The 17882-nt window shown below is 44.2% G+C and overlaps 1 protein-coding gene across 2 annotated transcripts in view; it reads left to right on the top strand.

The window, feature by feature from the left end:
• The window catches only part of ST3GAL5 (ST3 beta-galactoside alpha-2,3-sialyltransferase 5), a 442038-nt gene that overhangs the window by 124041 nt on the left and 300115 nt on the right, over positions 1-17882 (top strand). For both annotated transcript variants that reach the window (XM_078678657.1, XM_078678658.1), the window contains exon 2: positions 11730-11817. The gene's annotated coding sequence lies outside the window, so the exon portion shown is untranslated. The remainder of the gene's footprint in view (positions 1-11729; positions 11818-17882) is intronic.

Below are 17882 nucleotides of genomic sequence, written 5' to 3'. Positions count from 1 at the left end.
TAATCCCTTCTTTCTCTCCACCTCTTCCCTCTACCACTGTACGCTCATTTCCTTTTTTTGCCACTCTTGGGTGTGGCTTTTAATCCCTTCTTTCTCTCCACCTCTTCCCTCTCTCCTTCACCACTGTACTCTCATTTCCCTTTTTTTGCCACTCTTGGGTGCGGCTTTTAATCCCTTCTTTCTCTCCACCTCTTCCCTCTCTCCTTCACCACTGTACTCTCATTTCCCTTTTTTTTGCCACTCTTGGGTGTGGCTTTTAATCCCTTCTTTCTCTCCACCTCTTCCGTCTCTCCTTCACCACTGTACTCTCATTTCCCTTTTTTTTGCCACTCTTGGGTGCGGCTTTTAATCCCTTCTTTCTCTCCACCTCTTCCCTCTCCCCTTCACCACTGTACGCTCATTTCCCTTTTTTTGCCACTCTTGGGTGTGCCTTTTAATCGAAACTCTGATTAGCAGAAGTCCGTGCTAGTCCTAAAAAAAGTGCCTGCAGACTCAAGTGCCTGCCGGCTCAAATTAAGCACTGTCTTCTTAGTCTGTGTAGAGCTCACGGTTCCAAGTAGCAGCTCTGCGGCTTCATGGGGCCAGGAGGCGCCGCATCTAAGGAGCCCTGGGCTACCCACGGGTGTGGTGAGTGACCCGTCTGGTGAGCGTACGTGGTCGGGGCAGTCACTGTGCATGTCCTGCCTGCCACTACGCACTTCATCTATCCAGGGGTGACAGGGTGTGCTCTGGCGCCTCCTGCGGCCACCCTGGTGTTAGACCCGCTAATACTTCTGTAATCCGCATTAGACCTCCCCACCCCTGGTCAATGGTTGACCTCAGATCTGTAAGCGCGCCCGGGTGGAGCGGACTTTGTGATGTTGTAACAGCGGTTGCCGCTAATCAGTAACATGCTGTGTCTGACGGGTAATAAGTTAATTTGATGCAGTTGAAGTGTTGAGAGTTTGCAGCATATTTCGAAAGTACATTTTTTTTGCTTGAATATTTCCTTGTGCAGGTTCCGTGGAAAGACTCAGTGGGTGACTTTTTTTTTTTTTTTATCAAACGCACAGCCAAACAAATCAACATTCTTGGAGCCAGGTGCCTTTTTATGGTGCAAGCATCTCTTCCTGTGAACTGATAATGTACGCCAAAGAGTGACGTGCGGGAGGGGAGTTTGCTGGTGATTGAACCCGGCACTCCTCCTTTTAGCAGACCCCACACGTGCATCGTTTTACTGCCCGCCCCTCTGGTGGGAGTGATTGAACCCTGCACGCCTCCTTTTAGCAGACCCCACACGTGCATCGTTTTACTGCCCGCCTCTCTGGTGGGAGTGATTGAACCCTGCACGCCTCCTTTTAGCAGACCCCACACGTGCATCGTTTTACTGCCCGCCTCTCTGGTGGGAGTGATTGAACCCTGCACGCCTCCTTTTAGCAGACCCCACACGTGCATCGCTTTACTGCTCGCCCCCTCTGGTGGGACTCCCGACACGTGTCGGCCGCTGTCTGTGCCTTTGAAAGTGAAAAGAAAGTTTCAGATCCGATACCAAAGGTCAGCCCGGGCCGGGTGAAGCGGGGACTCCGGACGGCGTTCAGTTTTCCCCACTCTTGATGGGCCCAGGCGAGGTTTGTCCTACCGTCCCTTTCTCTTCTGTAATATTGCAAATAATGAACCCGCGGCTTTTGGACTTCTGTAATCCGTACCTGCTGGGTGTCGTGTGCGAGGCGAGGCTTCAGAATGGCGCCATGTGGGGATCAGTGAACAGCTGTGCCGCCGCCCTCGTTGGAATAAATGATTCATTGCATCGGAGTTATTTATGCATGCATTACCTGCTGTTAGGAGCCTCCAGTTACCAGCAGTGGAGTCCTTTTAATTAGGGGCCGCGCTGTGTAGTAATACACATATATGTTGATGCATGGTTGGATTGCCAATGAAAATCGGCCCGGGCACGCAAAAAAAGAAAAGACGGCCCACCTTTGCATTAAACACTGCTCATATCACTGCTCTGATGTAATCTTATAAAACAACTTTAGAGGGGGGGGGGCAACAAAATGCACGTGTTAGAGCTACAGTGGTGAAAACAAGTGAGGCCACTTCTACTGAGGCCCCCGTGCCCCTGCCCAGTATGTGCACACACTAATGGGCCGGCCGCGAGACAAAGGGAGTGATACCTCTGCTAAACGGAGGTAATGAGCGCCCATCCGCTTCTAGAAAGGCCACTCAGACACCCACTGGGCCGCTGACTGTTTCAGAACCCCAAACTGCTCAAAAAAGCAACCCACAGCAGAACTCGGACAACGGCCCCTCGGGCATTGCCCGAATGCCTGCGTTACCAATCGGACGCTGTGTTGATGTCAACTACAATAGTTTTTTTTCTTCTTGCCCTGTTGTTTTATCCGTCGATCTCCAGTTCAACTCGTTTCTCCTCTGATGTCACTTCCGCGTGGTAGGCCTCACGCTGCTCCCACCACAAACATGGTTTTCACGTGCAGACACCTTTCACGCAGGATACCTTATTTCTAATGTGGCGTCTTGAAGGCCATTGACCCTGCTTATCAGCTCTGGGGAAGTGGGGTGAGATCCTGCAGGTTGAGTCTCACATGCTAGGTATTAATATCTCCATATGGCTATAAGGAGCAGTGGCTCGGGTGGAGACCAGGCTTTGCTTTGAGAACTTTTCACAGCTAGCTGCGACAAGCCCATCTGCACAGCGTCGGATTGGGAACGGGGGCATTCGGGCAATAGTTCCAGCTGAGGGCTGCTTTTGAGCAGCTTGGGGCCGATTTAGGCAATGTCTCTGTTGTTCGACTATACCTCCAGCGGCCCAGTGGGTGTCTGAGTGGCCTTTCTGGAGGCAGATGGGCGCTCGTTACCTCCCGTGTAGCAGCAACAGGCAGAGGTGTCACCCCTTTTCTCTCGCTGGGCCTCCCATTAATATAGGCATACTGAGCGGGGCAGGGGGCCTGAGCAGAAGTGGCCTCACTTGTTTCCAGGTGTGTTTCACTAGTGTAAACTAATGCGTGCTTTTTTTTACCCCCCCCCCTTTTTTTAATGTAAAATTACGCTGAAGCATTGATTTGAGGGAAGGCATTATGCAAATGTGGGCCGATTTTTTTTTTTTTTTATGCGTGCCCCGGGCCGATTTTTTTATCCCAAACCAACCCTGCATCTGCATATATAACTCACTCAAATTGAAGTATTCAGCACCTCGTACAGCTGTCAACGAGTTCATCAGCGCACAGTGATTCCATAGCATTGTGACAGAACCTCTAAAAACATCACCATCGCGCATCTCATAGAAAAAAAGAGAACATCCTTCGATTTGAAACCAACATTGCCTGAATGTTACAACACGTGTTAAAATGTTAGAAGATTCTGCAATGCAGCAACTGCTCAACAGGGGATTCTACTCAACATCATCCATCTGGCTCAGCCTGTGACCTGGTACGGAGTCCGCGCTTTACAACATTTCTTTAGACACGAGCACTTATGCACCTAAAGTTGTTAAACTGTCCGAGGGGTCTTTAACTGCAGTGTCCTATGCAACCGGCACTCAGTCCTAGCAGACCTGCTTTATGATACTGGCTTCTACTTCTGAATTGACTGAGAGCTGGTTTTAATAATTAATACATAATATATATATATATTTTTTGAAAATCTTTTTATTGTAGTAAGAAGCTCCATAAAAATCACACATTAGTCCGCATCGCACATTCATTGGCACATAAAAGACAAAGTAAATCATACAATCATCGTTAACAGTGTGACCTGCATACAAAGCCCAAGCTCCTGGATGTTCGCCCATTTGTTAGCATCTGAACCTCGTAGGCCACATAAATGGAGAAGGCCATCCTAAAATCATCCGTAGCAGTTCGATCCCTGCATAACACCCAGGTCCATGACATGCTCTCAGTAGTCAACATTATAAGTTCAGTGGGCTTAGAGGAGGTAGAGTGACTCATAAAATCATCATATACAGTACATAATATATTTTTAGTGTACACACAATCTTTTTTTATTAATTTAAGCTACAGATTTTTTTTAATTTAACATATCTAAAGTAGGTACATTTTAAATTAAGTTATTAATGCTGTAACATTTTAATGTTTCCCATATAGTCAAATGTAGGTTAACGTAAAAACGTTTACTAGTCAAAGTCAAAGTCAAAAAAGTTTATTTGTACTGGTACTCAACAGAGGACCACAAAATATGCAAATTACATATAGATTAAAATTCAACATTATCAATACAAAGATAAGAACGATTTTAAAAATTTATACAAATTAAAACAAACAAATTCATTCGGAGGTTGTTTGCAAAGAGCAATAAGTTCACTTACTGTCGTGATTCTACATGAACAATATATTGGAGCTAAAAATCTAGTACGCGCAGAAATTACAATTTGGCTCGGGCATATAAAAAGAACATGTTCCAGAGTCTGATTACCCCCCGCGCACAATGTACATAAAGCAGATCCCCCCGGGGACCATCTAGAAATAAATGCAAGTAGGGGAAGAATGCCTAGTCGAAGCATAGTAATTGTTCTCCTAGCTCCATGTGTTAGAGTTAGCCCAATATAAGGCCGACTTTGCTTGAATTCTAAGGAATCAGCGAATAGTTTATAAGTGGTTAATTTGGTGCAGTGGCGGGAATCCATTTCGTAACTGAGCTTTGGGGTGAAGCATTTTAAAAACAGTTTTAGTTGTGCTAACACAATCTTTTTTTATTAATTTAAGCTACAGATTTTTTTTAATTTAACATATCTAAAGTAGGTACATTTTAAATTAAGTTATTAATGCTGTAACATTTTAATGTTTCCCATATAGTCAAATGTAGGTTAACGTAAAAACGTTTACTAAGCTGGGAAACATTAGTAAAAACATGTATGTGTTAACCCCTTCGATGCTCATGACGGAACGGTTCCGTCATGAGCTACGGTTGAGCTGTGCTCATGACGGAACCGTTCCGTCATGACCACGCCCGTTTTTATTAGGGCCCAGCACCGGAGGGGGAATCGCGGTCGCGCTGAAGAGGTTAAATATTAATGTTAACTAAATGTACATATTTATCATAAACTTAGAACAAAAATGAAAAATATAGCATTAATAACTTATTGTAAAATACAAATATTATTTTGAATATGCTAAATAATTTTTTTTAAGCTTTAACAAAATACGTTTCTCCCATACTAAAAAAAATGCTTTATTGGGTGTTTATAATTGATGTACAGAATGAATACATTAATTTAAATATCTATTTACAAATGTTACATTACTTTCTACTTCAGTACTATATTAAATGTATAAATTGAAAACACGTTTTATTAGACCATTTTAGAATTTCATTTTGTTATTGAATTAAACTTTTTATTTTAAACATTTTCATTATTTTCAGCATATCATGTTCATTTATATTTTTAACTATTTTAAATAAATACAATTTAATACTATTTCCTATGGGGTTTTAACTCCCTAAGTACATTGTTTTCTACCGGAGGCCATTGTAGTATCTGGTGTGCCATATATGGTGGTGGATTTACTACTGCTCCTTATTGACAGTAGTAACTTTACACTTATAAATTTGACTTCACACCTCAACTGGGGGTGGGTGGGGGGGAGGGGTGGATGAAGACATGTTGCTGTACACTTTGGGATATTCCCAAAATCAGAGTGTAAAGTTGCTACATGGGCCGATTCCGATCTGGGTCGGAAGGCTCTCCGACCGAACCGGATCCGGAGTGTTTTCGAAACGAACCGGAGTCCTGCAGTCCAACCGAGCGAGTACGATGCGGCCGCATGCTGCTGGACTCGGTTTGGTCGGACGCCCATAGAAGTCAATGGGAGCCGGTTGTACGACGCGTGCATGGGGTCCCATGTACTGAATGGGTACGATTCGCACAAGGGCGCCTCCTAAAGTGGATATGCGCCTGTGCCATCCGCACCGTACATGCCTGTGTTGTGGAGACCCTTGGGTCTCCCCCCTGTGTCTTGCGGGTGACAGGGGGTCCGACACGGACCCCCAGAGGCAACTTTCCAGATGTTTTGCGAGCCGGAAACTTTGGCTCTCATCGGCTGTCCGACCCGTGCATCGTACTGGCTCGGTCATGATTCGCATCTATGCACTACACAGTTTGCTTACGGACGCGACGTACGGAGCGGTTCGGACCCAGAAACGACTTGGTCGGTGAATTTCGCGTTGCTCGCATCGTACTTGCTCGCTCGTACAGCTGTACGAGTCGGGCGGAAAACACGCATATGGCGCATACTTTTTCCGGCCGGATCGCGTTTGGTGCCTTTCCGACCCAGATCGGAATCGTCCCCAAAGTAGTAAAGTTACTCAAAAGTGTGCCATTAAGGTAGATTTAACTTTGTGACTAGGCCCCTGAGACCCCAGTGTGTGGAGTCAATATAATGGCGCCAGCACTGTCTTGTATGTTTATTTGTAAAGCACAACTCTAACCAAGCAATGTCTTAGTCCTAGTAACTTAGAAGGCCGCCTTAATGGAGTGCAAAGCCTGCAGAAATTAATCAACAGAAAAGATTACTGTTAAAGGCCTTTTTTAAAAAAAAATGCAGACTCTTGGATCAGCATTGTTTGGCCGCAGAATGCCAAAGCCTCTACAACCACTGCAGATCCCAATAAGGCACCTGAAGGTCAGACAGAAACACAAGTCCTTACCTGAACACTCTTTTCCGCATGAAGGAAAGTAGCTAGAACTTGATACGCTCTTTAACGAGCAACCAGTGAAGAGGCTAGTGACACCTGACCCATTTCAAACTTCCGAAGCTATGTCGTCGGTTCTCCCACTCCAAGAGCAAAACACCGGAAAGCTGAGGAACTACCCCTAGTGACACCATCTTGAAGGTCAGGCATGAGGGAGGCTGCAGGGCTGTTGTGAACCTGCCATCTTAGAGCCTGCTTCAGTTTGCTTTAATATGTGTATTTTCAAGTGACGGTATTCACTGTTGGGGACTTAAATGTGCTCGAACTGCTCCCACGCCTGGCCATCTATTGCGAAGAACATGTTCGACAACTGTACTAAACTCCAGTATTGAAATGGCTAGTGAAGGGAACATTTGTAATGGTAGAGGGGTCAGTAACGGTTGCACGACTGCGCTGAGTCTCTAGCATTACATGAGGCTGCAAGGAGCAACGGGTTATTATATCCTGTTTGAGAGGTCAATTTTTTAAAAACAGAACGTGCCTCAAATTCATGATGCACTGTACTACTGTAGTATATGTTGAGTTTACTATATTTTTGTATCAAGCGTGCAACTTAAAACCGATGTGACAGTGAACTAGTGGGCGATACCACAGATTCATTACAGTTTTTTTAAGTAAGAAAGAGGGCGCTTTAATTCACAGGCCTGCACTAATTGCATGGCCCTGGCGTCATGTTTTAAAGCCTAAAGCAAATGTTCTTCCTAATGCAAATAAACTGAAACCCATCCACCGAAAACAACCTTTCAACGTGCCTTCCATTTAATTGTCATTATAACCTCCTTCCCCTCCTAATCACGTCTCGGTCCCCTTCTTGTCTTATATTTTATAATATTCTCATGTGCTTCTTGTAGAGAGCATCTCTTCCACCCACCTCTTTCTCCATCCCAGCCTGACCTGTCTGCTCATGAACCAATCCAGCACTGTAACCCTTCAGTCCGGAAGTCCATACCCCTTCCCTAAATTACTCCTTCACAGGCTTAAAACCAAAGATACCTTTGGTAGCATCCAACATCATTCTCGCAAAATTTACCAAAACGATTCTAGAGAGAGCAGGTTGACTCGCGCAGTGATGTCTGGTGAGCAGGATATGGCAGAAAAGAGCCTAATCTCTCCCAGATTGCATGACATCGTCCAGTTGACTAATCCCAACCTGAATCGTCCACCAGACTGTTCCACTCATCTGACCAGTCGCAGCACCCCCATAGCCTCCTAGGATGAGTCTGCACAATCCGGACACTCTTAAGTGGAAAAAGAGTGCTTAAATGCAAATGTTTTTTATTTTGACAGTTTTATATAGCGCGAACTAGACCCGAAACTGGTATCGGAGCACTATTAAGCGATTTGCCCAGAATCACAGGAAGCTCAGCGTCCTTGCCGAGGCTCGAACCCGGTTACCCAGATTTGAGGTCGACCGCCCTAGCTGTTAGGCCAACTCCTCTCCCCTAATATCTCTGCTTTACATTAATATACATTCTGGCATAACGCAGCATAGCCTAAACAAATGCCTTGTTATTGCAGCTCAAGAAGCTAACCAACCATTCTTAAAAACCTTCTTCTCTGTGTCTAACAGCCCCAGAACTCTCAAAATACTGTCATCTAATCGTATTTGAACCACCTCCTTCTCCTATGTAGACATCTCTCTATTCCTTGCCTAATTTTCCTAGGTGCTACTACTTCTGCCTTCATGAGTTAGCTTGTCTTATCCGGGAACTAGTCCAACTCTCCTAACTCTATCATGAACTCCGCACTCAGGAAAGCCATTTCAAAGAGTTTTTGTGCTCTGTCATCCTAGCCCAGTAACCCCACTACTCTCACCTCGCTTGCCTCCTAACTTCTGACCTGTTGTTACCACCACAAGTGTCTAACAAGTAGAATCATTTGCCTCCTAACAAGAGAAGAACTTCATATTCCATAGAAAGGTCTAGTCCTCAATTCTAATTCCCTCCCCATCCACATCTGTTGCCTGATAATGTCTGTCACAAAAGGCCCTCATCTCTATATTGCACTTTCTTATTGCTGTATCAATTCACGTTTGCTTTTTTTCTGATTTTTAAAATAATTTTATATTGTCACACTTTAGATATTGACGAGGAAGAAAATATTTCACTACAAAAAAGAGAAAATGTTTAGTGTATCCTTGGTCAGTCAGCTTTATGCATCTTATTGTATAGGGCGGTTCCCGTCCTCTCTTGTACTGTACTGCTTATCTGTGTCTTGGCATGTTCCTCACATACACTCAAAAATTGTCCTCCCTAAAATAGTCACTTATCTTCTTAATTCGGTCACCCTTGGGGTACACCAGGCTACAGTTCTGGTACCTTGTACATATTTCTAAGCATTTCTCCATTCAGTCAAAATATTTTTCTACGTCTTTGGGAAACCTTCAAATACTGATTTTTCTTTCTCACCTCATTTTAACATACATTTAAGATCTACGATCAGCCCCGTCATATACAGTATGCCCTGTGGCGGTAAACTCTGTAATATATTAATCCGCCTCGGGTTGAAGTGTGTGGCAGCCGTCCTCCTCAAAACCCCACTATTTATCAATACATCTGCCCAGTCCTAGTCTTGAAACACTCGCAGATCTTTTAACCATTGCTCGTCAGCTCTTTTAACCATTGCTCCTTCAAACTGTTAATTACCTCCTTTGCACTGCCATTTATAGCCCTGTAGGTCTGCAAAATAGCCTTGTTTGTAACATGTGTGGCTTTGCGCCTTCCGGTGCATGCAGATCAGTCTTGATCCTTGCCTGCACTGTTGCTCACTGCCCGTGTCTGTGGAGGTAGCAGAATGTAGACCAGCACCCCTCATCTGACCCGCTCTCTGATGGCGTAGGTAGCCGCTCGCGAGCCTCCACCAGCCCAGCCACTTCTACATCAGATGTGAGAGAGCAGCCCGCGCATCCTCCTCCGCACCCTGGGTGCTCAACTCTCCAGCCAATCGTGCAGTCCTTGAAATAATTAATAAAAAAACTGTAAGGCCCTCAGACATCATCCCAAACTACCTTTAGTTAACTGTCCACTAGCCTACCCTCATACATTAAATTCCCACCTATAACCTACTAGATTTTGCTCTAAAAATGATTCTATATGACTACGTGTGTTCAGGATAAGGGAGAAAAGAGGAAGCGTGCTTTCACCTGCGATCTCTGCCCAAACTGGCCCTATTTCTCACCCATTGATCAGTCCAGCAAGGATATCCCGCCAGATTTACATTCTTTACGAAATGGCTGGGCGGGCGGGCGGGTTTACGAAACAGCCTGGAGGGCGGGGGAGTGGAGGAAGGGACCATATATGCCCATGAACACCTATCATTCGTCCTTTTACCATTTTGTTAATTTTTTTAAATTGAAAATTTACCACCTTACTTTTTCCGAGATACTTCACTTGGAAATAATATTCCTACACTCTCCTCGGCCCCAAAACCAAAATGTTGTAAGCAGATTGCTCCTCTGGTTACTGCTCTGGTGATGCTTGGTTTCTATTTTGACAATATTTATAGTAGATGGCCACATGGCGGCAAGGTGGCTTGGTGAGTAAAGTGCTGAGTGTTGACATCTAGTGTAAACTACTTGTCACAAATTCAATCCCAGTAATTCCATCTCAGCCTTCCGATGTTAATACATCGAGTACAACTAAATTGCTTAATTGTAACTAGATATATAAAACTGTTATAATATAATACCAGTTCTTTCATTAATTGCCCTGGTTTCACAACAGTACTCTCATACATTTTTCTGAAAGCGACGTAACTGTAAAAAAAAAAAAAAGAAAAGCAATAGAGAGGCACAATTTTCAAACCACAAAACCCAACTTCTTTTTATTTAGGTCTTTACTGCAGCATACACTGTTCTGAAATATAGAAGTGGGTATCTTTACATTTCACATCTTCTCTTGAATATTCTGTAACCTGATCAAGCATTTCATTGCCAGCATGGCATGATCAACTCCAAAACTCTTTATCTGCCTTTAGCGGTATTTTTAAATCTGTCTAAAGGTTAGGTGTCAACACCCTGAAAAGAAGAAAAAAAGAACAAGAAGTGGCCTGGTTAACCACTTCTGCTTACCCGATCTTGGCTGACCAGTTTAATGGTGATGAAGAGCATGGGTCTCTATGATCTTGAAGAAGCCTCCTTTTAAACAAAAATGAGGTAGAATTTGACATGGTCGTGACTTCTATTGTTGTTATACAGGGCATGGAGCCTCATCGGATTATGTTTGTGAAGAGATCAGTGTATTTTGTCTTCTGGTATCCAAATTTTCTACATTTTTCGCAAAGGAAAGGTTATCTTTATGCAGTGAAAAATAAGAGATGTCCGTCTCTGGTGTTGGCTATGGACAACACGTTTACATTAATCTCAAAGGCGAACATATAAGGAGCACTTTGTCACTAGCATTGTCTCCTAGCACTTAAACAAATTCAGAGTCTTTGAACTCTAGATTATTTTAATAATTTGATGCAGGAACGTTTCAGGTGCAGAATTTTTACGCTACATATTTTCATAAAATTACAGATTGAAGATTTGTTTTGTTTTATTTAAAATTTGAGTGGACAGTTGAGTACACGGAATTGTGCATGATTTTTGTATGCCCTTAGTTTACTCACCAATACAGACTGAAAATTAATTAAAATTTGACAGGTAGTAGATCAATATTTTTTCTAATTGCACAATTGTTCTCTAATTATGCTGGCTTTAAAGAGATGCCCCATGTTTACATGATATACTATTGAAAATCGAATAATAATCTTTGTGTTAGCTTGTTGAAGTGTGTCAAATAAAGAATGCAATTTTTATCCTAAAACGGCATTTCAAAAAGGACGATGTTTTAATAAATTTGTTGAAAAAAAATAACATTGGATGAAAATAGTATTAAACATTTGATATTGGATGAATGTTGAATTTAATGGTATTGTTTTGTCTTATAAATTATGCAATGTACGTTGAATTTAATGGTATTGTTTTATCTTATAAATTATGCAAAACTGACTGTTGTATCACTCCCTTCCTTTGTTTTCTGTAGACGTCGCAGAATAAACTCAGTATGTCTGACCAAGATATCTTAAAGTGGTGAGAGAACATACAGAATGGGCCTGTGTTTCCTTCCTACGGTAAGGCCATTTTTAGTTCCACATTGCTTCAAAGTCTTTCTGCATTAAAATTATTTCTCCTACCTTGGTCCTCAAACTTAATGCACATGCTCCGTAACTATTCAGTAACTGCATTAACACTTATATGAACTTAATTAACATAGTGAGTAAACCGCTTCCTAAAGGCAGGATGTGAGTATTTGTGCATAGAATTTGTAGGAAACATGCAAGACAAGCTCATAATACTTACTAAGAACCCTAGGAAGGGAGAAGGAGCAGAGCAGACGCACATCACAGAGTAACAGGACAGCCGTAATGCATGCATACATTAGGAACCTATATGCCCTCTCTTTCCTAAGGAGGTCTGTTACCCAAACCCTCCAACTGGACCCAAGATCCTTATTGTGGAATGCATAAGCCCACGAAAACTTTTGAATATAAGGATCACCTGCAGCCTCCTCAAGGCTATGACGGGAAACCCTGGAACATTCGACTTGTGTAAAAACAGACTTTTTAGGTCTCGCCTGAGACAGCGCATTTAGTAAGTGGCTTTTAAAAGTGCCACCATAGGCTTTTGCTGGCCTATAACTTGCGTTCACGAGCTCGTGCACAGCTGCCATCTGTGTTTTTATTGCTGTAATCAGGATCCTCTGCTTGCACTCCCTTTTCCACTCCATCCTGGTCAGCTTCATTTGTGTCTTCTAGCTTTGAATCATGCGCCTCTGCTCGCACTCCCCCTCCCTTCTCCCCTCCCCCGCCTCCCCCTCATTTTCATTTGTGTCTTCTATCACTGTGAATGCGCCTGCTTTCACCAGGCACACACACCACCAGGGCACGCTTCCACCAGGCACACACACCACCAGCCGCCAGTGCACGCTTACACCAGGCACACACACCACCAGCCATCCGTGCACTCCTCCGCCAGGCACACACACCACCAGCGTCCGTGCAGGCTTCCACCAGGCACACACACCACCAGCCATCCGTGCACGCCTCCGCCAGGCACACACACCACCAGCCGTCAGTGCACGCTTTCACCAGGCACACTCACCACCAGCCGTCCGTGCAGCAGGCAGGCTCTTCTCTTTCTTGGTAAATATGTGTTTGATGCCTGGGAGGGAGTGGGTCGAGTTTCCTTAAACCATGCTGAGTATGCAGATGCAGTGCATTAACTCCTGTGTGAGTGAGTCATGCTGCTTGGGGCTCACTAACTCCACACTTTTAAATTGTGCCTGAACCAGGCTTTTTATCATTTTTAAAGTTCGGCGCATGCGCACAGCTAGGCAGCCCCCACACCCCTGGGAATGACTGCTTCCTACAACTAGAATGGAAACAACATTATGAGCAATGAAAACAAGTTCATTTGATGCAAAGAACTGTTAACAAAAACCATGTCCAGCTATTGTCGATCTGGCAACTTAAACAAAACAGCAAAAAAAAAACACCACGCATTGGCATAGCCACTAGGTCTCGTGATTTGCACCCTATAAGTATTTAGTTATGCAGCAGAATATCCTTGGTGCAACAACACCAACTGTTGCATGGCTAAACACTTATAAGGTCCTAAATGCGAGACCTATTGGCTATGCCGATGCTTGTTTCTCATGTGATCAACCATCAGCTTTGAAAGCAGGTGTATCCGGCTACCAACCACTTGGTGTTCAAGTTCTTAATTTCAGTCAATGCTTTCTTACAAGGGTATCCAAGCATAAATCTGGGAGCAGAATGAGGTGTTTTACCTGCAATAACAGTTTTCTGGTAATCTGACAAGGTCACTAATGTAATTGTGCCCGCCGCCTCAGGTTCTGCAGTAGCTTTATTCTCAAATCCAGCTTAAGAACACACAGCATCTGACAGTTCGTGGCAGGATTAAGCTGATTCAGTGTCTGCTGCTTCCTTTCCACCACTGCACTGCTGCTTTAATGCTGCTGTTTTTTTGTGTGCATAGTGTATGTGTAGAGCATGAAGAGACCGCAACAGCAGAGGTAGTCCTTTAGTTATCTCGGGCTCATCAAGAGCAGGAGCCAACTATTTTTGTTCTTTCTTGTTGGCGAGGTGGCATGATTTAAAGAAGCGTCCTTTATTTTTCTTCCTGTTTGTCATTCCACTGACAAATGAAGAAAGCAGTTGAGGGCAGCAGTCTGTCTCAGGCAAATGGTGATCACACAAAGCTTGTCAAAGCCAAAGAAATAGACACAGTGCAGTTGCTAGCTTCCATGCGTTGGAGTTTGTGGAAAAGGAGAGCTTACTTTCGGGAGAGAGTAAGAAGTATAGAAGACGCCATGCAAATAGCCTTTTTTCTCCTTCTTCCTGACCCAGCACCCTTTCTCGCCCTGCCACCACTAATGCCACATCTAAACCGAAGAGGCTGTGGTTGACTAACCATGCAGTCTATCTCCCACCTGGCAACTGTGGTAACTTTAGAGACTTTCAGGGAACTATCAATTCTGTTCATGGTTTATAAAATGGCCCTGATACTAACTTATCTTGTGCATTTCCCTCTCAAATTAGGAAGTCTGTCTATGGGTAATGAAAGTTTCCCTTGCATACATCTCCCGCTTATGTCTTCATCTCTCAGACGCTAGGAAAAGCTTCCTATGGGTGCATATGGTTTTCACATTCTCAAAGTGATGCAAACCATAGCTTATGCTTGTAACCCTGATATTATTACATCTTAGAACATCATGAAAGTGGAAAAGTAATAGAGAAATAGAAGAACCACTGAAAACGTCCAGGCAAAAATCCCCCGCCACCTTTCGTCAGTCCCAATAAATATTTTAGCAGGTTCGTTCAGTGACCAAGAGGACTCCCCAAAGTAAGTGGCACAAATCATCAACCAGCAACTCTAATATATGCACAAAATGTGCAAAATATTCAAGCAGGCCAATCTGAGAATAAGGCTAAGTGGGTTACATTACTGTAGATAGGCAAGATAGTAAGAGAAGGCCATCGCCAATAAAACTATCAGTACTAGAAGTACAAGCGAAGTGGCAGGCGATCGGTACTCATTGGTCAAGATATACATTATCCAACCAATAGTTAATGAGGAAGAAGTACCCTTAAAGGCTAAGCAGCAGTGTCTCTGTCAGCATCCAAATCATGATGCACAGTTCAAACATTTTCTATTTAAACAGCAGGCAACATCGTGAATTAAAGAATAACAGTTGGCCACATATTACCAGTTGTGGTATATAATCAATATAGGGCACAAGAATAGACAGTTGTACATTGGCTCTCTGTCAGGCGATCACACATCAGCTGTGACATAGAAACTATAAAGCATTTGCAGAAATGTCAAACCAACTCTGTAGGTCAAGTATCTATGACTGATTCGAAGATATTATTCAACTACCTGTTTAGTTAGCTTGGTTCTTGGCACCCGCATGTTTTTTACTCAAGTGTGTTGGTGTCTGAGGGCCCAGGAGATGCAAAGGTAACATTCAACCCCTTTAGTCTCTTTCTCAAGGCCAGAAAGCTTTTGCAGAGGATTCCTTTCACAAAGTCCTGTGAAACACCAATTTTGGATCCTTCCCATAAAATATGTTGGGTCTCATGTTGATATGGATGAATTCTGAAACTTGGATCATGGAAAGTAGAAAATTGGGCTCCCGTTATTTTGCATTCTTCTGTTGATGGCTTCGCACCCTACAAACTTGCAATCTCAAATACCGACCCAAAACCAGACCCAAGTTTTTTAACATCCATGTGTCCAAGAACTCGACTTGGAGTTTATCCCAGCTTCCACCCCTTCAGCTGTGACAAAAATTCACAATTTGATCAACATTTCTTCCGTCTGCAAAGATGCAGAGACTTTGGGTCATCATTTTATGGGGCCTCTTGTTTTTGAATGTCTTTCCCTGTTTCTGAATAGACAGTTCAATCTTACCTGAAATGCAACAAAACAGGGAAACCTTCCCAAGACTCGTCACCCTCACCCATGGCTCCATTGGCTGAAAGGTCTGAATGGAGTACAGTAACTAGTAGGATCTGAGTAAGCAGGTCACTTCTCCACTGCTTCTTGGCTTGCCGGAAACTGTTGTCTCCTCTGTTCCACTGGGAGGAAGTGTGCAGTGTGAGACGCTAGGTGCTTGAATGGAACTCAGGACACCACTGCGTGTGGGGAAAATGGCTTGTTCAATACCGGAGGATACTGTAGTCATTCACAATATTATCCTCACGGTGAAACTAAGGAACTAATCTCATGAATTTGCGGGTGAGTGGCATGTCTATTTCTGTGTTTTTGTTGTTGTTGATCTGGTACCACTATAAGTCTAACAGATCAATTTTACAAGGTTATTTATTAGTTTATTTTGGTGCAGCATCGAATGATAAATTACCGTGATTATTGACCAACAAAAACATATGCCCTTGGTCCAACATACATGTAATTATAGTTCAAGAGACATTTATATTTGTTTGGCTAGAACAAATGTGTCTCAACAAGAATATACTAGATGGTACATAATTATCTAGCTTTCGGTTATATTAACTAAGAGAGTAAAAGTGGTGGAGCAACAACGTGAATGTCCTTTAAAGACCCAGGGATGAGCATGCTATCAGTAGCATTTGAGAGTTTATGGGTGGTCTACACTGTCGTTTAACCAAGTATTTCTCTCATACTACACTATGGATAACCAAAACAGTTTTTACTAGTTTACGTTTAATCTGTTGTGGTGCAGTGTTGAATAATATAAAATGAATGAACCAACAAAGTTGCTTGTCCATCATCCTCACAAATTTATTGTGTGAGCCCATTTCATTATTTTTGCTACACACAAAGCGTCTGAACAAGAAATTCTGTACAATACTTATATTGGATGGAACATAATGTTCGAGGCATGTGGGCTGCTAAATTCATATCTATAGCATAGATCGCCGCCTAGTGTTGGGTCCGGATGATTGCACATTGTTGTCCTGGAAGAGTCTTCGAAGTATCACGAGATAGGTGGCTCCTCCCCTGGACTACAGTGCGCATGGGCATCGACTCCATCCCCAGATTGTTTTTTTCCGCCATTGGGTTCGGATGTGATTTCGACGTCTCCTGTTCGGAATCGTGATAGAACTTTTTAAAGGCCAAAAGGCCTTCTTTGCACCGTCGGTATTGTTCGCGTTCGGTCCCGTATATCTTCCAGCTCGTGGAGTCGGATATCCGGGGGGTCGTGTGACTCTTCGGTGATCGAGGCCCGGTCGACGCAGCAAGACTTCGACGGCATGGAACGGAATCCGTTCAAGAAATGTCCCGTGTGTGGATCCAAGTACCCACACATTGACGTCCATCCTGTGTGCAACAAGTGCCTGTCGCCGGACCACGACGAGGCCAGCTGTATGGCCTGTTCAAGATTTCGATCGAAGAAGACGATCAAGCTTCGGCGCGTGGCGCGCCTAGAGGCCCAGCGATCGGCTCCGGCACCGGTGGACATCTTTGACGACCCCGAAGCAGACGAGCAAGTGCGTCACCTGCAGATTTCGCCTACACTGGTGGAGGTCGAGTCCGACTACGGAGCGGACGTCCACTGTCAAGACATTGAGGAAATAGTCTAAGGTAGGGGACGATGAAGAAGCATATGGGGCCATGGAAGATAGCTCGGAGGAAGAGCTATGCCCCGTTCGTACTCCTACAAAGGCTCAGGTCACGGGATCGCCACACGGCCTTACCCAAGACCTTACACCTCAATCCACGGCCCCGCCTTCCGGCCCGGCTACGGACACCTCCGCGGAGCCACCATTATTGAAATCGAAACCGAAACTGAAACCCTCGGTATCGACGAAAACAAAGATGTCCGAAACGCCATCGAAACCGAAGACGTCTGCTCCACCATCGACGCCGTCGTCTTCGGGGGCCTCCAAGCCAATGAAAGCTGTCGACCAGGCAAAGGTGCCGAAGGTGGTCAAGGAGCCAAGCTCGAAGAAGGCCGTCGAGCCGGTGTCAACCAAGGCGGACAAGCCAACATCCAAGAAGGCTGTCGAGCCTACATCGGGAAAGTCTGTCGAGCCGAAGACCAAGGGGCCCGTCGAGGCAAAGTCAGTCACGGGCGCAGAGCCAAGGTCTGGGGTCGTAAGACCAAAAGGAAAACCTGTCGATCCGA

Source organism: Lissotriton helveticus, chromosome 2_2 (assembly GCF_964261635.1).
Source record: "Lissotriton helveticus chromosome 2_2, aLisHel1.1, whole genome shotgun sequence".
Lineage (NCBI taxonomy): Eukaryota > Metazoa > Chordata > Amphibia > Caudata > Salamandridae > Lissotriton > Lissotriton helveticus.
This window is presented reverse-complemented; position numbering and strand designations above follow the sequence as displayed.